At 40.2% G+C, this 20,933-nt stretch overlaps 1 protein-coding gene across 19 annotated transcripts in view; it reads left to right on the top strand.

The window, feature by feature from the left end:
• Positions 1 to 20,933, top strand: part of WWOX (WW domain containing oxidoreductase) — a 932,057-nt gene that overhangs the window by 78,579 nt on the left and 832,545 nt on the right. The window lies entirely within an intron of this gene.

Genomic DNA, 20,933 nt, shown 5'->3' with positions numbered 1-20,933 from the left:
TCCTGTTTCACGTGACTCAGTGCTAAAGTTAGCTGAGTTTGATTTCATTCCTTTCACTTGGCTGACACACCTTTAAAGTGACTTTCTGTATAGGTTGCAGCATTTATGCTCAAACGAATACCGAGAAAGAAAGAGAGAGGAAGAAAAAGAAAGAGAGAAAGAGAAAGCAAAGGAATAAAAACAAAGGTTTGGTCAGGGAACTTGACCTCTCTGAGCCTCAGTTTCCCCCTGTGTAAAAGAGGCTGTCGTGAGGGCTCGAGGTGGTATTGCCGTAGCGCTTAGGAGAGTGTCCATTATATCGTAGATTACTAATTTGTTATTACTGCCATTTTTAATGCTGTACTCACATTCCGAGGAGCTTGGTTTCTCGTGTGGCTGCGGGAGGTTCGCCCTCACTTGATGTTTTTTCATAGTTAATCCAAGGATTGGGAGATTGGACTTGAATGTTCAAAGCCAGAGGCGAGCTTTGTTATCTGTAAGGGCTGGATTAATTTTAATGTGTGGTGGTCTTTGCTCAAGGTGAGTCTGTCTGTTTACCTAAAGCATCATCATCGAGGGTCTGCCCCTTTAAGTTGGGGCACTTTGCTTGTGCTCATTCCTCATCTGTCCTGCTGGAGGGGAAAACAGGCATCACTCTCAAAATCATTTCAGGCTATTAAAATTCATTCTGATTTTATTTGTGAGTGGCTGAGTATATAGCAGACTGCAAACAGAAGAAAAGCTTACGAGTAAGAGGCAAACATTTACTTCTGCCTTCCAAATAGAGACAGTAATACTGTACTCTCACTGAAGCAGTTAGAGGGAAAATTGGGCTGAAAACAGTATGATAGTTTCTAGTTTTTAATTATGCCCCTGTTAACCTCCCTTGCATAGAGAGGACTGTATCCAAATAAGGAATGAAACACCAAAATAAAATGTTTTTATCATAAGGTATTAAAATGTATCCACCAATTTGGCAGTATCTTTTCTTTCTTCTACAACCACTGAAGTAGGGAAGGGATTTCAACTAAGAACCAAAATGTTTCTTTGTTAAAACAATTATTTTTTGAGAAGGAAGATTATATCATAGCATCATTATATGGGGAACATGGAAAAGGCTGAGGTTGCAAAGTAAATGTAAATTTACAAGAATATTGAAAGTATGAGAACATACTAGTGATCTGAGCTGGATTATTCTAAAGATCGAAGTGTTAATAGCTAAGAGATAAAATGACAAATATTTGGTAAGGCCAGAACACTCTTATACATTAATAGCAGGTTGACAAAAATGCAAGAGAGAAGTAGGTATTAATATTTTTCTAACACAATTTGGTTTCTTTTGGAACAGGATCCCAGTCTAGCCATGTGTGCCAGGCTATGTATGCATGTGGAATTATTTCTGAATCACTATTAAGTTTATCTGTATATCCTCTCCACTCCATTCAATGGGTATTCTTTTCCATGTATTCTTCAGGTTTCTTTTTTCTTCAATTTATTCTTTCTCCTTTTCCTCACTCAATTCTTCACTCTTGACCTTCTCTTTCATTTCCTAAACTTTTGCTAGCCATCCTGGTCTAGCAATCTGGCCGAAAACTTGGTCCGGGATCACTTTTGACATGGTTCCTGGACAGACTCAAAACTTCAGAGTCCTCTTCTCCAGCCCTCTCTACTTTGACCTTAGCATGCAGTCAGTTGTCCAGTTGCATTACCTCATTTTCTCTAATATTCTGTCTAATTTTGCCGCAGCCTCCTTACTGGATCCATGCTTGTATGCTTGTAACACTCAGATCCACAGTGCTAGATAAATCTTCCTTGGGAAGGCTCTTTAAAACTCCATGGTGGTTCCTCATTTTATAGTATAAAAATTCCAAACTCCTTAGGGTGTTTTAGACTCTAAAAATATTTCACTTAATCTCTTCTCTTCTTCCCCTAATCATCTATTGATACACTCATGCAGTGGTGAAATTTGAAATACCAGCAATCCAATGGATGGATGGAAGGATGGAAGAATGGAGTTTTCCCAGCCTAGCCTGTTGTTCCGTGTAATTTTTCCTGTTTATCTGCCCACCTTCCCATCTCTTTTCATTGGTATCCTTTGAGGCTCAGCTGTTCCACAGAGTCTTTCATCACCCCATCTTCCATCCCCATACTGAGAATAACCTCTCTGTGTTCTGAACGTCCATAGTCTTTATGTCTCAGTAAAGAGGTAATGTTATTGAAAACAACAAAAAAAGAATATATGTGTTTTCTGGAGTGCCAGAGCAATGATCTCCAGCATGATGTGTGCTCTGGCCTCTTGAAATATAATCGTGGACATATGACAGTGCCTCTGTTCTTCTTTCTAGCGTGAATCAATATAGATTATAAATGATCACCTACCCATAACATCATACCATAGCATTCGTATAACTGGTGCTAGAATATTTTCTATATGTTATCTATAGTTCTCATGTTCTTGGTTCATTTGTTCATAAATTTGTTTTTTCAGCCATCCACCATGTATCCCTAATTGTTGGTATTGGGTGCCAAGAATTTCCAGGTACCGTGCTGGGTACTAGAGCTACAGAGGGAAGTATGGGGTCTTGTGGAAGCACAGAGGAAGGTACCAGTATTAGTTACCTATTACTGTATAACAAATTATCCCAAAAGATACCTTTTATTATCTCACAGAGTTTCTGTGGGTCAGGAATTGTGGGGTGGCTTTTTCTAGGTGGTTTTGGTATGAGCTGTCTTGTGAGGTTGCGATTGAGATGTCATCTGAAGACTTGACTAGAGCTGTAGGATTCGTCTCCAGGATGGCACAACTATATGGCTATTGGCTAGAGGCCTGAGTTCCTTCCCACGTGGACCTCTACATAGGGCTATTAGATAGTCTGTACAACATGTCAGCTGGATTTTTCCGGAGTAATTGTTCCAAGAGTGAGAGAGCAAGGTGGAAGCCACAGTATTATTTACACCCCAGTCTCAGAAGTCACCTGCTTTCACTTCTGCCACATTCAGATCATTAGGAGTAAATCACCTAGTTCAGTCCACACTGAAGGGAATGGGAATATGGCTCCACCTCTTGAGAGGAGGATTGTCAAAGAATTAGACCTATTTGAAAACCACCACGATGTTTAATCCAATTGGTCAGTGGCAGAGGGAGTCAGAAAAGACTAGGTGGAAGAGGTAAGTTTTGGCTGAATTTTGAAGAATTACTAGGAGTTAGCAAAGCAAAGCAAAGCAAAGAAGGACGTTGTAGTCAGGGAGTGTCCCTTGGGCAAAGGTCTGGGAAATGAAGGGAGCAAAAGCACATCTGGGAAGACCGTGGGTCTTCAGAACAGATGGAGTGTAGGGAGAGAATGAAAGTGTGATGAGAGATGAAGGTAGGTAGGAAGGTGGGGGTGTATCACAGAGAGCCTTATAACCTTGCCCAGGGCATTTGGGTTTCATCATGAGGGCAAGGGGGAGGATGGTTATTAATTAAGCAATGTCTTTCCTCTCCCTAGTGAGCATTTAGGGGGTTGATTCTGGCAGTATTTGGAACCTGGCCTGTTGAAGTTTGATACAGGAGTCCTTTGCAGTTATCTAGCAAGAAACATTTGAAGGCTTGTGGGAGGCAAGGGGATTGAGGATAGAAAGGAAAGGATGACTTTGAGATAGGTGGGCTGTGGGATGGCAGAAGAGGGAAGGGAAGAGATCTAGGATGCTTCCAGGTGATTCTTAGGTTGCTGTGCCTTTTATTGAAGTAGGGGGCACAGGAGGAGGAGGAAGGTGAGGAAGGGAGGAGAAGGGAAATGCATCAGTTTGGGTCCTGTTGAGCTGGAGGCACCTGTGGAGAAGTCACATGGAGCAGTGGCGTCTGAGGCTTGGCAGAGGGTGTGAACAAGGCTACAAGCTCCCTCCCCTTTCTACTGTCTCACATTCCACAGGTTCTAGGAGAAAATCTGCATCCTAAAGATGAAGTCAGGCCCTTTTGTTTAAGATAGACTGTGTGTCACCTCCTGTGTTGATTCCAGGACCTCTGCATTCTTATTGATTCGGTAAGGGGCTCCCTTTTACTCCAGTTGCAGGGGCATCCTTTGGCACGCTGGAGTGGTGTAGGATCTGAACCAGGCTTTGGTTTCACAGCATGACCGCGTTTCCTCTAATCGAGAATCTAAACCCAGGTCACAAAACGTGTGCTCAGACTCATGCCACTGCCAGGAGCGTTTTTCAACCTGGAAAGCTTGCAGGCACACGGGAGTGAGACTCTGAGGAATATGCAAGGAGGGAGGGCAAGGGACGAGATTATCTTCATTCCAGATCTCTTTCCTTTTATCTTTTATTTTAAAAAAAAAAGAACAGACTATTTCTGTTCAGCATTTTCCATGCAGGAAAATATCATTCTGAGTAACAGTGCTGTTAAATTATTTGAGTTATTTTAAATATATTAGGAAGGCATTTTTGGAGTCTGGTTTTTGCATTTAAAAATTATATTGTATCTGTTTCTAGCCATGTACTTCTGACTGGCTTCATCATATATCAATATTTATTCCTCCTTAGAGCTAAGCCTAAGCATGTTTTAATGGATGTCTCCTATGATAGGCTATGTGATAGCGAATCACTTAATTTTGTGTGTGTATTGCTCTAATTACCAAAAAGTCATCTTTGATAACAATGTGGAGATAAGCAAAATAGAAAGAACATTCGAGTCACTTTCTGCCCTTCTGTCTCTGGTTCTGGAAATAAATGCTCTGGAATTTATACATCCTTGGTCCTTTAGGAACCATAAAAACATACCCTTACATATATATGAAATGGCAAGAAATCGCATATTTATTAAGAATCATGACCCTTAGGACTCGATAAGTCAAATTAAATCTCATAAAAATCTGTTATGGAAAATAAAACGTGGCACTATTTTTTCTTTTAGGGTCTACTTATTAATTTTGTCATGTTTAATATGTTCCAGTTGCAGACAAAGGCATAAATATATGCATTCATTCCTAATTAATTTATGTAATTGGGTTTTAAAAATTTAGGTGTTTAGGAAGCTGTACATAACATACCCCATTTGCTGTGTGCTGTAGCCAATAAAAGCATAATAGAAAGAAATATAGTTTGAAGCCAACTTCAGTGGTAAATATAGATTAGTTGTAAATGATATCTTTGTAATGTTTATTTAAAATTTTGCAATGCTGCAGATTTCCCAAACATACCAATTAATGTTCTTATTTGAAATAATGACTAGTTAATTACTATAAATTCTAAGTGCTCTGTCTCTGACAATTAAAAAGTCTCACAGCTTTCGTTTAGTTCCCTCTGAATTATATAAGGAGCAGTACAGCATCGGGGAAAGAAGAGTAAGACTGGATGGAGGGTGTTTAAAATATGAGTAGTTTGAATGTTTTTGAATGTTTGTACTTGTTTGTGTGTGTGTGTGTGTGTATATATATATGTGTGTATATATATATATATATATGTATATATATATATATATATACATACACATTTATATGTAATTTCTATTTCATGCTAAATATTCGGTGAGTTGAAAAATCTGAAATGTATTTTGAATTTTTAAAGTAGGCTATCATTTATAATGTGATCAAATACCCTGGGATAAAAACAGGAAATTAAAATAGGTCTATTTGTCATCATGATGTGGCTGTGACGTCACCCAGTATCTCAACTTGGCAATGAACCCAACCTTACAGCCTAAGAAAGACCGCTGGGATGATTTCATCAGAAGCGGACTGGGTTTTAGTCATTCTCCCCTGGTACTTTATTCATTTACAGTGTGAGGGCCTTGTTTCTTTCCTCACCTAGCTCGAAAAAAAAAAGTGTGAGAAATCCAAGTCACTGCTACCCTGCTTCTATCTGAGGCATTAAACATTTGTAAGTTCGTTTTTGTGAATGTGTTTAAACAGAGGAAATTGCCTTTGGTCCAAAGCGAAACATCTGCCTCTTTGACCAACAGCAAGCACATGGAGCCATTTGAATACTGCATTGTATGCCTTTGAGGAATCACTGGATTCACAGCATTCTTTATAAATATAATACCTTCCATCCAGGCAGAGAGTATTTGTGCAGGGTCAATTGGGAGTACCTTTTGTACATTCTGTTTTGTGCCTTACAGGTTAAAGGAGAATGTTGGATTTGCTTATGAAAGTATGGGTTTGCTGAGATTAAAAAAACCTAGAATAATCATGTATAAACATAAATACTGTATGTGGAGTAAGTGTTATGGATCACATTTATGATGAAATATGTATGTCTTTCCAAGGGTAAGACCTTCATAATTCATTTATAAGTTACATTTCTTACCTTACATGTAAGTAGCAGAATAGTAATTTTCTTCATTCTTTCTGAAGAATTGTCATATAGGGAAGAAAATAAAAAGGGATAAAGTTTTCTCCAACAGCAGAATGCTATTCAGAGATAACTGGAAAAAAAGTATTAGAGAAAAGCCAAAAAAAAAAAAATTGTAGTTTCTGGTGATGTTGGAAAAATGACGTGTGAGCAGAAGTGCCAGACGCCGAGCTTCATCTATTTTGTCATGTTATGACAGAAATCATTACAAGTGTGATAGGTTTATTTATAAAGACTTGCTTCAATATTCAAAGTACATCTATTCTAGCATTCCTCATTTTGAGCCAGGCTGTGGATCAAGATGAAAGAAAAATTAAATTGTATATTGAAGAGCTGTTAATTGAGCTGTGCTGTATTTAACGGGGAAGCATCAGCTTCAGGCAGTCGATACCGCTGAGGATTTTCAATGTACTGCATCATGAGACTGTCAGTTTGCTTTGGAGAATGCAAACAGGGCTAATGGCAAAGACTTGCAAACTTTTGTTGTTGCTGCTGGTCTCTTTGGAAGGCAAGTGTTAATTTACCCACAAATGAAATCCTGTACATACTCGTTCGTAATGGAACTAAATACTGCAGTTTCTTGCTGGAGGACTTAATGACACACCATTTAGTCACCAAAACCTATTTTCTAAGGAGTCATTTTGGAGCTTGTTTTAAGTTTTTAATGTAAGGCCTCATATAATACTAGATTTTTCCTCTCTTCCTTAATCAATGTAAATTCAATTGCATTCCAGAGGGTGGCCAAGTAGTATTTCATCATCTCTAATATCCATTTAAAAATGTTAGGTCTACTCAGTTATAATTCTCAAAAGTAGCCTATCAGTGGTTTAATATGTTATCTTCATTCTCTAAGGCAGTGTTAATTTCCTTTTGTAGTTAATCTATCCTACTACCAAATTTAGTATATTTATAGTTAAAGATTCTGTTAAGAGCTAAGTGATTTAAGTACATCTGGGATAAAGTGGCCTTGGCTTTAACTATGAAACAAATTTTCTTTATTTTATTCTCTTCACTGATAAATCCATAGTAACTGGAGGCATTTCTAGAACTGTGGGCAATTTGAGCCTCTAAAGTTTGATTAAAGATACTTCAGATATTCCTACTGAGAGGCTAGAAGGCTAAAAGGAATTTATTATGGGTTCTGATTCTGGCCCTGGCCCGGCTCAGTGGAAGAAGATGGGTGACCATGGGTTCAATCCCAGTGCTGCCAATTTCCCGTGGGTCCGGGATGGGTGTTACTTCTCAGAAAGGTGGTGATGGAACCAGTCGAGCCTTCTCATGGCGGTCATGTGAGACTGACACATCACAAGGAGTCCACAAACATGGCTTTGAAGGGCTTTTTTTAAAATTCATTCCTTTATTCATTGACTCATTTTTTCATTCACTCATTCATTCTTCCGATATGTATGGTGGGCCTACTGTGAGCACAGCCTTTGTCGGGATTGTCAGGGAAGGCTTCATTGGTGAAGTGACATTTGAGCAGAGAGAGCCATGTTTGGCGAGCAGGAGAGAGCCACACGGATAGGAGATCATACATGTGAGCTGCTTAATAAAGTACCTGGCATCTAGAAAGCACCTGTGGATGTTGGTAGCTTCTGCCACCGCCTCTGCTGCTGTTGCATTGTCAAAACCTGTTACAAAGCACAGAGAGTGGCGCCTTGGAAACTTACAAAAATGAGGCAGCAAGGCTGTGTGCCTAGACTTGAAGTACTAATTCTTTTAACGCCTGCTATGGGATGAATGTTTGTATTCTCCCCCACCCCACACACAGAATTTACATGTTGAAGCCTTAGTCCCACGGTGTGATGGTATTCAGAAATGAGGCTTTTAGGAGGTGATTAGGGTAGGATGACATCATGAGGAAGGGATTTCATTATATGATTAGCATCCTTAAAAGAAGAGGAAGAGAAAGAGGGAGCTCTCCAGGAGCACTCCCCGAATAAAGGCCATGCGAGCACACAGTGAGAAGGTGGCTGCCTACAAGCCAAGAAGAGGGCCCTCACCAGGCACTGAATTTGCTGCCACCTTGATCTTGGACTTCTAGCCTCTAGAACTGTGAGAAATACATGCCTGTTATTTAAGCCACCCAGTCTATGACATTTTGTTATAGTAACCCAAACAAACTAAAGCACCAGCACTGTGGAAAAGAAGTTCCAGAAGGAGGAGTTTGGGGTAAGTATAGGTAACATGGAACAGCTGATGAAGGAAATAGGAGCAAAGCTTTGCAGTTCAGATAGGATTGGCAGAGATCTTCCTGACAGGGAGAAGATACACACACACACACACACACACACACACACACACACGCAAGACACAATACACACACACACACACACACACATGACACACCACTTATCATAATTCAATGCAGATGCATACACATATACACATATAGACACAAAGGCATGACAAATGGAAGTTTGGTGGAATGGGAGGGACATGAACCTGGCACTGGAAGAACCTGGTTCAAATCCAGACTCTGCCACTTACTGCCATTAAAGCCCTCTGAGCTTTTAGTTTGCTGTGAAAATTACAGATAATTCATGTTAGGTCCCTAGCACGTAATCATGCTAACTACATGTGATTATATTCTCCTTTTGGGGGGTGTTTGGGAAAGATACGTAAGAATAGCCAGCAAGTGAGCATCTGCTTGGAATATAGGGCTGTGATCTGCCCTTCCCAGCAGGATGCCCGGCTGAGGTATTAACCTTACTCCAGAGAGCAGCACCTGGCCTCTGCAGCAGTACAGCTGAGGACATTTCAGCTTTCTCCTTCCAGATACTGTTACAGAAAGAAGTCCCACTAGATGGAGGAGGAGTGGATTGATTTCTTCTCTGAAGGGAGAGGTTGATCAATCTAGGTTTGTAGGAAAAGATGTAAGTCAGAGGCAACACTCACTAAGGCATTCCAAACGGACTGGGGCCCTAGGCATCGTGGTGATGTGCCAGGGGAAACGGAGGAATAACCCCTCTTTGCTACACCCGTGGCTCCTGTTGGGTTCTAGGAATGCCTGGGAGGAATAACAGGCCAGCTGCGCCTGGATTTGTATTCCATAACTGAAATGTGGAGTGGGTGGAGGGTGTCCATCTGTAATCCTTTCCAGATGAGCTGGTGAGAAAAGTGAGGTCCATTTTCTTGTTCTGTGAATCTGAATTATGTCCAAGAAAGAAGGAGTCTTGAGTAGAGAGAGAAATCAAAAGAGATGCAGGATTTAGGGTCAACACTGCAACCTAGGAGGCCTGTCCAGCCCACCATTGGTTACTCATGAGCAGTCCCATAATGTTGGGGTCCAAAAAAGACAGCCAACTCAGTGACAAGGAGGTGGAACACAAAGATGGGACTCAAAATGGTTAAAATGGCTTCTACCAGTCGGGATGCATGAGGTTGTGCTGCAGTAACAAGCATCCCCAGTTCTCAGGGACTTAACACAATGAGTTTTTTCTCACTCATGATGCCTGACCGAAGACGGAGGAGGAGGACTCTGGGTCACTCAGGGATCAGGCTGTCCTCAGCACTATCTTACAAGCACTATCTCTTACACACACCTCTGTCATTTTTTGTAGCAGAGGGAAGGGTATATGATAAATCAGTGCCTGACTTCAAAAGCTTTCACCAGAAGTATTACTTCCACCTATAGTTCATTAGCCAAAACAAATCCACAGCCATGCCTAACTTTGAAAGGACAGGGAAATGTAATCCTACTGTGTGCTTCCAAGAACAGAAGATCCAGGACAATGGTGAACAGTTCTAATAATTGCCACATGGCAATGGAAAAGGCATTTATTTTTAATGTGGGTTAGAAAATAATTGGTCAGATATCGCAGGAATTTTTTTTTTTTGTAGAGGATGGAAAAGTGCTTAGAGATTAAAAAAGACTTTGCATAGCACCTATGCTTTAAGCAGAAGGAAAAGATGACGTTGGGGACTAGCGACACAGAGATTTCACTTCTGTGCCATGACAAATACCAGGGAGATGTAATTGCAAAATGAAGCTGCAAATGTCTTACCCAGGGAACTAGGTAACAACCTGCTTGGCTTCATAAAGAAGGAATAATATCCAATTAGACTAAGTGTATTCGGTGGCTGAGTGACAAGCTGTGGAGACCTCAGGGCCTCTGGGGCCCCCAGGGCAGTTTCAGGAGGCTGTCTGAGACCTGTCCGGGGAGTGAGGGGTCGGGCCGCCTGCCGCAGAGCAGGAGCTGATCAACATGTCACTCTGCTGCAAAGCTCCCTTGCAAAGCTACCTTGGCTCCTCTGAGCACTGAAATGAGGTCCAACCTATGCTGTGGTGTGTGCTCCATCTGTCCCCAGGGCCAGGGCACCTTGTCTGGCAGAGTCACCTCACGTCCCTGCAGCCGGTAGCTGTGACTGCATGGCTAGGCTCATTGCTGGTGCCATGTCAGCTCTCACATTTCATACTTACTGTCCAGACCCTCAGGTCTCAGGATCCCTGTCTCTGCCACAGGCTTGTCCTTCAAAGTCACTGCTGTTCCCGGTGCCTGGAGTATCTAAGTGCTTTCAAGGTCAGACTGAGGGGTCCAAGTCCAAGCCCTGCCAACTCCTACCTGGGCGAGATTTGACCAAGCCCCAAACCTCCCTGAACTTCTTCCTTCATCTGTAAAACGTGGTTTATAATTGTTGCTACCTCTGAGGGTTTTCACGAGGGTTAGATGACAACCCCTATAAATCACCAAGCACTGTGTCTGGCACTCGTCACTCAAATCAGTGTCTGCTATTAGAGCCCTGTCATTATCACCATTGCTCCCCACCAGTCACCCCCTCTATTCGAGTCTGAAGCCTCCCCTGAAGCCTCTTTCCTGACCTCAGCCTCCTGGGATTGCATCTTCCTCTGAATAACTATTGTCCCTACCAATCAGGCCCTAAAGGAGATACTGCTTAGCAGTGTTCTAATATTCATGTCCCAAGATAAGCGGCAGCTAAGCCTGCTGCGAGCAATGCCAGGTCTTCATTTTTTTGTAACCTTCATGCCTAGCTGTGCTCCACCCAGTCTGGCCTTTTGTCAGTTTGGTTTCATAGTCTGATTTTATGTTTTTGTTCATTTGTTAATGAGCTGCCTATCGGTAAAAATAAGTTGAATATCACTAATCAGTGAATAAAGATTACCAAATAAATATTCTCTGTTTAAACATTTGATTTGGACTGAACCTGGGCTCAGTATATTTTAGTTCCGTTGGTATGACAATATATGGTATTTAATTATATTCAAATAGCTTCGTAGGGGCTTGTATGAGAATGGGTTTAAATTAAGAGGATTGTCCTTGATGTTTTAGTCAATACAGACTGAAACCCACCAATCTGAGTCACAGAAGGTTTTGATAGATGCTGGGTATCGTAGGAGAAGCAATGTTAGCAGGGGAAGGGAGACTGCATTATATTTCTGTCTTTGCTATGCAACTCTGTGTTCTCGGGCACATCACTTAAGTCTCGTGGATCTGTTGGGATGATTATTATTTCCATTTTACAGATAAGCAAGCCGGGGCTTAGAGGAGTGAACAGGCTCAGGATAGGACAGCTAGTAAAGAGGTGTAATGTAGACAGATCTCGTGGCTAGCCAGTGCCCTCATCCAAGAGGCATGCTGCCCATCTGGGCAGGTGACTTGTGTAGGCCATACTGTCTCAATAAATTCGTGAATCTGGTTGTAGAAATAAGAACAGCTGAAAAGCAAAAAATCATAATAAAAACAAAGATTAAAGTGATAATGATAATAAATTTTTGTTTGTTTGTTTTTGTAATCCCCACAGTCTGGCTTAATTATTTTAAAGCAGATCCACACTTTGGTTGGATACTTGCAAATCAGAAAACCAGGAGATTGACTAATGAGTTATGTGCCTTGTCTCCATGTGTTTTCTCTCGGCACTGTAACAAATTACCACAAGTTTAGCACCTAAACATCATACATTTACTGTCTTACAGTTCTGTAGGATAGAAGCCACATGGGTCTCACCGGGGTAAAATTTGGGTGTCCGAAGGGCTGCGTTTCCTTCTGGAGGCTTGAGGGAGAATCTTTTTCCCCACCTTTACGGTCCCCACATTCCTTGGCTATGGCCCCATCCTCAAAGCCAGCAGTGTTGCATCTCCCTGTGCCTTTCTTTTGTGGTCGCGTCTTCATCTGCCTCTCCTCTCCCGCCTCCCTCTTCCAACTTTAAAGATGCTTGTGACTACATGGGGCCCATCTGGGAAATCTAAGGTCATCTTCCTATTTTAAGTTCCGCTGATTAGCGATCCTTAATTTTATATTATTGCAACCTTAATTTCATCTACAATCTGTATTCCCCTTTGCCACGTAACTTAACATATTCATTGGCTCCAGGGATTAGAACTTGGGCATCTTTGAAATGGGGAGGGGCATTGTTCTGTCTGCCACTTGATGCTGGCCCTCTGCCCTGCGTACACAGTAAGACAAATCCAGCCCTTCCTTACTGTTTCATCCTGACTTCCCTCCCTGCCTCTCAAGGTGTGTGAGCAGTTAGATGGTATACAGAGTGAGGATAATTGGTTGGACTCCTGCTTTCTGGCTGGTGGAAGCAGTGTTTATATAGGTACACACTTGCTGAGCCTATATAAGCTAGGTACAAGGAGATACAAGACAAGGAGGAAATAGCCTTTGTTTGAGCAGTCGAAAACAAATAAAGGGCCCCAAATAATCGCATGGGCTAGTGTACTACCAAACGCGGAACGCTGCTGTCTGTAAATCTCTGCTGTGTTGAGCATGAGCCTTGTGATGAGATCAGAGCCTTAGCAGACTATTCTGCCAGGTTTCAAGTTTTCGACCTCAATAGAGACCAAAAAGCTTAACAGAGGCTAAGAAGCAAAATCTCTTATTGAAAGTTATTATGTGTCAGGTGTCACGCAAAGTGTTTTGCACATGCTTGAAACATTAAATGCAAGATTCATGCATTCACTCAGCAAACAGTTATATCACCTACTGAGAAAGGATGTTTAATATATAGGGATACAGGGATCAATATTTCTGTATGTCGTGGAGGCCGTAAAGACTCATCTTCTGTGGAAGTCAGGTGTGGAGTCAGCACATAAGCTGGAATGGAGTGCAGTCAAATGACCCTCCTAGATCCTTCCAGACTTCCTGCCCTTGGCACTCAGAGCCAGTTTGGACCCTCACGTGCCAGTTTCTTGTCTTTCAGCAGTAGCCTTCTCTTCCACGGGAAGCAGAGGCCCACCCCTACCCAACCCCCTTGTTTTTTCACCACCCCATGTCGCTTCTTGCTTTTGCTTTTCTCCATGTCCTTGTCCTTAAAAGGCAGTTTGTTGAAGGGCATCATGTTTGGACTATACGAGGTAGCAAACGATCTTTTATCGAATTCTACTGTCAACCAAAACCAAGACCACTCTCCTTCCTCTAAGGGAAACAAACAAACAAACAAACAAACAAACAAACAAGAACATAATGACAAGTTGCTACACTGGTGACTGTCACTGTGAAGTTTTAATGTTTTTTGTAGATTTTCAATGTCCATCCTAGGAAGCAGAGAAAGCATTACTTTAAAGCGAGAGCCCCTTCTTGGCTCACATTGCCCTTAGCCTGCGTGTGCCAAACTGTGCACATCCACGACATTTATGTGCTATCTATAGAGACAGTGATTTTTATTCATTAGAGTTTTCCAGTCTAATTGTTTTTAAACTGCCACTTTTGTTTGTTAAAGATACAGATGTCTAGCCATCGAGGAAAACAAGGTGAATTTATCGTTGCAATTAGACGCTTCACAATTTGAAAACTTATCACTTAAATTGGTGAAGTGTCACTTTTATGCAACTTGAAGTTTAGAAGTCCTCGGAGCCCCAGGACTAAACTCATATGCAATTTAACAAGATCTTGGTGAGATGAAGGAAGTCACACTTGACGAGACATGGAGACGAATTGGGTGGAATTTTCCAATTCCCTCCTACACGGTAGACTTGCTGAAGGGAGATAGACCACAAATTGATTTTTGTGTAACTCTTAAATTAAGTGGAGCAGAATGAAAAAAAAAAATCACTGTATTTGAAGTTACCCTGTGTTAGATTACTCTAAGGAAGTTAGTTAATATGTTAATATGAATCTAGACAAACAGTATGTGTTTTACTCTTCATGTTCATTTGTGCTGTCCACTAATCTCTGGGCAACCGAGAAGAAGTCATAGGTTATACGTCTCTTATTCATAGGCATTAAGCCATTTCTTTAAAATGTAAAATAAAGCCGACAAAATGCACAGCCTGGTAACAACAACAAATCTAATCTAAAGTGACATGGGGAGACTCTCCCAGACGTTTTTCTCTTTAATGTAACATGACTTTAAATTGATGCAGCCCCACAGTGATTGAAAAACTCTCAGAGCTTGTCTCCTATGATTACATTTCTGATCTGTACAACTTAATTTTTTAACTCGGTGAGTCTCAGTTTTGCGAGTGAACGGTTTTCTTTTGCTCTCTCTCACTTTATTTGGGAAGGGAGTTTATTTGGCAATCAGGCAAATAGAGCTCTATTACCGTGGGAAACAGCGAGAAACCGCAACAACAAATACCGCGAGAACACGCCATAGATGCCAGGCTCCTCTTTTCTCTCTCCTTCCTCCCTCCCCCGCACCTCCCCTCCCCCTGGACCGCCCCTCTCCTTTCCTCTTGACTGGTGGTGGTTGTACAAATCTGGGAATATACTAAAAAACATTGAATTGTATAATTTACATGGATGACTTGATTGGTACATCAACTATATCTCAGTAAACCTATAATATATATTTTTTTAAGTCTCCCTTGAAGCATCAGTATGATTACTCTCTAAAGTGTATTTTGATGAACACATTCACAATTAATTTTAAAATGGGTTATCCGTCTATGATATATAAAGTAATGCCCAAGTGATTGCTGATGTTTGTTTATTTAAGACACTCATTCGAATTCTTCATCCAGTGGTGTCTATCATGTTTAGGGATTTTGTTTGCTGTATTCTTGAGTTGGGAGTTGTGTGTTGTGGACCTCAAAAGTGATGCTGATGGCTTTTTTATAGTACATAGGCCCGTTATGTCACGGATGCTTCCATTTAAGCAAAATAGCAACATGAACTTGTTTCATTCTGGTTTCATATCCTCATTCATTCAGTTCTCACCTTCCTCAAATCCTTAGTTTCAAAGCCTACTTTGTTTATTCAATTTGAGTAATTGCTAAAGTGAATAACAAATATTTAACAAATGCTCATTTTGGTCATAGCTGCATTACTGAAATGACTTCTAAATAATCCCCGAAGGCCGTCTAACTATTCTTTTGCTTTCCTAACGGTCTCCATGGTACCTTCAGATCATAAAATTTATAATCAACTATAAAATCAAAGCTTTTTTGTTCTATTTTATCATATTTATTTACTTATTTGTTTATTTTTTATTCAGCTGTCTTAGCTTGGATACTTAATCTTTGACATGGCTATTGATTTTGTAATTTTTTTTTATTTGAAATATGCTTAATGTTTTCTTGTAAAAGACAAGAAATTTAACGAGAAGAAAACTACAGTTTTTTTTTTTTTTCACATGAAAAGCGGTTTATAGGAGGTGGTGTAACATGGACCATGAAGAATAAAAGGACCCAAAAGTGGCCATTCTAAGCTTGAATGTGATGATAAAGTACCCACAATTACAGGGTGGGAACATTGTTCTTATAGGAAAACATGCTCATAATTTCTTCCCTTCACCTGGTATTTGCTTCAATAAATTTTTGGGGGCTCATTCTAAAATCAAGATTTAAAATATCCACCGAGAAGCTTGGATTTATTACTTGAAGCAAAAAAAATCTTTTTTCAAAAATTTTAACTATTAGATCCCTATATCTTTAGATTTTCTAATTTCTTTTTCTCTTATCCAAATGTACCATATATCTTTAAGTAGGTGAATCCTGGAATAGGTTTTATTATATATCATATCACACCATAGAGTTAAGCTTGGTTCATTTGGATTTTAAAAAATCTCCAGAGCTTTGAGAATGACTTTGAAACACTCTTTACTGTCGGAGCTTAAAGAAAATAAATCTTGGATGTCCTCTATATTAATTCACCTGCTTGGAAAGTTAGAGATTAAAGGGTTTAGTGGGATTTTTATATTTTCTATAATTTCTGTTTGTCTTGGAGTAAACTGTTCTTTGTATGGAGTGGTTCAGCTTTCATAAAAGAAAGATTTCATTATTGAGAGTATAAGGAAAAATATAATGTAAATGCATAAAACTTCTTATAGCTTTTTGGGGGGGGTATTAGATGTAAGGGAGTTAGTAATTAAGTGTACTTTGAAGAAAGCAATCTCCTATGTCCATTAATGATGAACTCCGTGAGCAAAGACTTGCATGTTTTCCTTTTAAAAGAAAAGTCTTCATTTTTCTTCAGAGGACATTTTTAGCAGAATGAGGGAAGGAAAAAGAGAAGTAGATAAGAAAATGAATCACAACACTGAGGCAGGATCAGTGTACTCTATATATAGCCTCTTTCATATTCTGGTACCTAGAACCGAGGTTGCTAATTAATGACCCAAGAGTTAACTCTATTTGATGAAATGCAAGACATAGTACACACATTGAGTTTGACTGATGTGTGATTATTACCATCCATTCATGTGTAATCCCGTATTTGGAAGATTTGTAATTTGTTTTTGACACATTTCTCTTTGATTTCATACACTTGTGCCTATAGGCTTCACCTTCCTCCAAAACCTAATTTCCAAAGCTGACTTTGTTTATTCAGTTTGGGGGTAATTTATTGGCCAGGACTTATTTTTCCTTAATACATAATCTCTTTCCTTAATGCTCTCTCTGTCCTACAAACCAACGATATAAAGAACTAAGCCACAGGACTGGAACTTAAAACTTCTGCCGAGAAAGGAAAGTCAGCGCCTTTCAGCTCCAAAAACAGCCTGTGGAATTCACTTAAAACGCTCTCCATTCGCAGAGGTGAATGGAGAATGTTTGAAAATCACCAAAATCATTGTGTGACTTGGAGCAATGGTGTTCTTTTTTTTTTCCTGCTTGATTGCTAAAATGGCCGCCGGAAAAGAAGCTGGCTGACTCCCAGGGGGCACAGTGGGGCAAGGTTGGCCCACAGGAAGTTTAAAGGAGGCCAAGTGTTGTTTTCCAGTTCATTTCCAGCATGTATTTCTTCAGGGCTAAGGGCCCAGCTGTACTTCATTAGGAGTGAGAGTTTGGCTATGACACCACTTAATAAAAAAAAAAAGAAAGAGAGAAAATAAAAAGAAAGGAAGAAAGAAAAGAAAAAGAATGAAGAAGAAAGAGAGAGAAAAGCCTAAATGGCTAAATGACAACAGAACCTGGGACAATCTGAGTCCAGAATCTTTCATGTCATGTAATGAGTGTGCCAATTGTTAGCTGTGAGGAGAAAAAAAAAAAAAAAAAATCACATAGTCTGCAGCAGTCAACTTTTTCCTGAAGAAAGGTTGGAAAAAAATGTTATTTTGCAGCCAAGATTCCGGTGGTACCTGTTAACTTTAGGCACAGTGCAAGTGTCAACCCTGGAAAGTGACTCCCCACGAACAGCACTTTTTACCATTTAATCATGGGCTATACTTTGTCGTATTTATAGCCCTGGCGAGGTTGGCCCATTGTTGCAAGATGAAATTGTGATGTTCAGCAGTTTATACCTTGGGAGCTGGAAGCGTTTTTCCATGGTGAATTTGTAATATTAATTGGCCATGTCAGTTCATGACAAATGTAGTGACATCTATTTCAAGTATTTCAGTTTTATGGTGCTGAAAAAGTGACACACGCTCAAGATAAGTAATCTCACGAAAGATCTTCACGCTCCCTGTGTAGCGCTTTCAGAGCACGCTCTCAGAGGAGACGCAAATAAGCTCCAGGTTCAGGGGGCTGTCCCCTTCCTTTTGCTCAAGGCTGAGAAGGGAGCCGGAGGAAAGAGGGGAGCGATGTCCTTCGTGTCATCTCCCCCTCAGTCTCCTGAGATTCTGGCTGAGGCTCTGGCATGGACCCCTGCCAAGAAGGTCTGCTTGAGACGATCATTTATTTGATCTGGGTGGCAGCTGTTTAGATCCTGTGCCCATTAGTAATGAGAAAACAGCCCTTCTCCCTGTGTGCAGTAGTTCAGGACTCCCCCCCACCACCGCCACCCCCACCACCCAGGACATTTGGCAATGTCTGGAGATGTTTCGGTTGTCACATCTTAGGGGAAAGTGAGTTGCTATTGGCATCAAGTGGATTCAGGCCAGGAATGCTGCTTACGCGTCCTTCATTGCACAGGACAGTCAGGCAACAAAGAATTGTCTGCCCCCCAAAAGTCAGCGGTACTGAGGCTGAGAAACCTTGCACTTGTGGGGAATATGCCCTTTTGTACTTTTCGGCCTTGGCTGCTCCCCAAGAGGGTGATGTGGCTAGTGTGAGGGATGCTGAAGTTCCTGGGCCAGGTTTCTAGAAGGAGATGGTGTTTGAGTTTCGTTGCAGAGCTATAGGGGAAAGACATTTGAGCCCAACTCAGTAGACACAGCTGTTAAATGGAGCTCAGAAATTGTGACAACCAAGTTTCCAAAACAGCAGCACAATAAAATAGCCTTTTATGTGTCTAGAGAGAGTATATTCATGGAATTGTGTCATTAGCCTTCTTTCTACATCTAAGGCATGGAAGGTGTTATAATCCTGTTTTACGGATGAGGACACTAAGGCACAGAAGGAGTAAGTGACTGCTGAAGCTCCCATGACATGTCAGTGGAAAGGAAGGGACCAGAGGCTGCATCTACCTTATTTTTCCTTCTCTATTGAGTGGAACAAGTGTTTGTTTGTTTGTTTGTTTTTCCTTGTTGTTATTTCATACACATAGTTTCTGATATTGCAAACATATATTGCTTGAGAAAAAGTTTTAAATATAGGCAGGTCAAAAAAAGAAAATAGAATTGTCCTGGAAACTGCCCTGTTCCTCTTAACAGTATTTCTGTGCTATTAAATCCTTCAGCGGAATCGTTTTTAATAGTTGCCCAAAGTCGTAATATATGAGTGTGTCATAATTTATTTGACCAATACGTTAATGTTGGACATACAGGTTATTTACAATATTTCTCTATTGTAAACGGAATTGCAATGAATGTTTTAGTAGCACACACCAATGAGTGATTACGGAGTATGCTTGGAAGTGCTGGTTCCAAGGGTAAGAATAGGCTTTGAGATAAATTGCTAACTTGCCCTCTTGAAGAATTCAGAGGCTACTTGACTGTATTTTCACCAAGAATAAGTATCATGTTCTAAGCCATGTTGAATCTAATTTTGCTGTGCATTTCCCTGATTATTAGTGAAGCTAAACATTTTTTGTGTACTTATCAACAATGTCCTCTTTTGAAAATGATCTATTCATGTCCTTTGATTTCTATCCCCGTGTCTTTACGTATTCAGGTAAGAATATTACCCTTTGTTGTGTATGTCATGGATGTTTTCTCATGATCTCTGCTTTTTTAAAAAAAAATTATGTTTAATTTTCAAATAGCCAAATTGATTAGCCTGTCCTTTAAGGTCTCTGCTTTTAGTTGTTACACTTGGAAATCCTTTTCCATTGTAACGTTATGTTCACATAGATGTCTTATTACTTAGACACTTCTATGTTTGGCCTTAAAATCATTAAATTCATTGGGACTTATTTATTTATTTATCTACTTATTTATTTATTTATTTTTGCCATGAGGAATTGGGTAAGAATCCAGCTTCTTTTCCCCACATGACTGATTAGTTGTCCCAACACCAGTTTTTGGAATAATTTATCCCTTCCTCAGTAAATACACCTTGGCTGATTGAGAATACTACAGTTCACTGCAATTATTTCATTTTAATTCATAAAATGTTAGATTAACATGTAAAAACCCTGACATCATGTATTTTGATTTTTTTTTCCTTAATTAACAAGTAGTATATCTGTTTGAATTTTATTCTATTCTCCATTTTTTAAATTTGGCTCACTTCAAATATATTTAAATATTGTATTGTGCTTTTCTCACCTGAGACTTTAAAAAATAGTTCTAATACTGCCACTGCTTTTACTGCTCTTCTGCATCTAAAATTAATAATAATAATAACAAGAAAAACAACACCAATAACAACAAAATAAAGTAAAACAAAACAAAACAAAAAACTTGGCATCTTGGCTCACTTTGAGAATTAAAGCATATATGGCTTAATTACCTACTCTTCAGCAATGTCTGGGTACATTTGAGAAGTTAACGGAATGAATGGTTGGAGAGCGATGCTTTTAAGCTCTCAGAGATGAGCCCCATGCGGTCATGTGCTCTAATTCCACCCCCTGGGATTGGCGTTAAGGTTTAATTCAGTTTGGAAACGGCACCAAGCCTGACACTTTTCAGCCATCTAAGAGAAGGGTACCTACCACTGTGAATCACTAGATCTTATGTTTAACATCTCATCATTCTCAGGGATGCATATTCTGCCAGAATAATCTTAACAATTATTATCCTTGGTGCTGCCTAGAAAAATACCACAAAGTTCTTTCCTTCCTTCCTTCTCTTTCTTCCTTCCTTCTTCTTCTTCCTTCCTTCCTTCCTTCCTTCCTTCCTTCCTTCCTTCCTTCTTCCTTCCTTCCTTCCTTCCTTCTCCCTTCCTCCTCTTCCTC

This window comes from Pteropus medius, unplaced genomic scaffold, assembly GCF_902729225.1.
Source record: "Pteropus medius unplaced genomic scaffold, Ma_sr-lr_union100, whole genome shotgun sequence".
In the NCBI taxonomy this organism is placed as follows: Eukaryota; Metazoa; Chordata; class Mammalia; order Chiroptera; family Pteropodidae; genus Pteropus; species Pteropus medius.
Note: the sequence above shows the minus strand (reverse complement) of the source record. Positions and strands in the feature narration are given on the sequence as shown.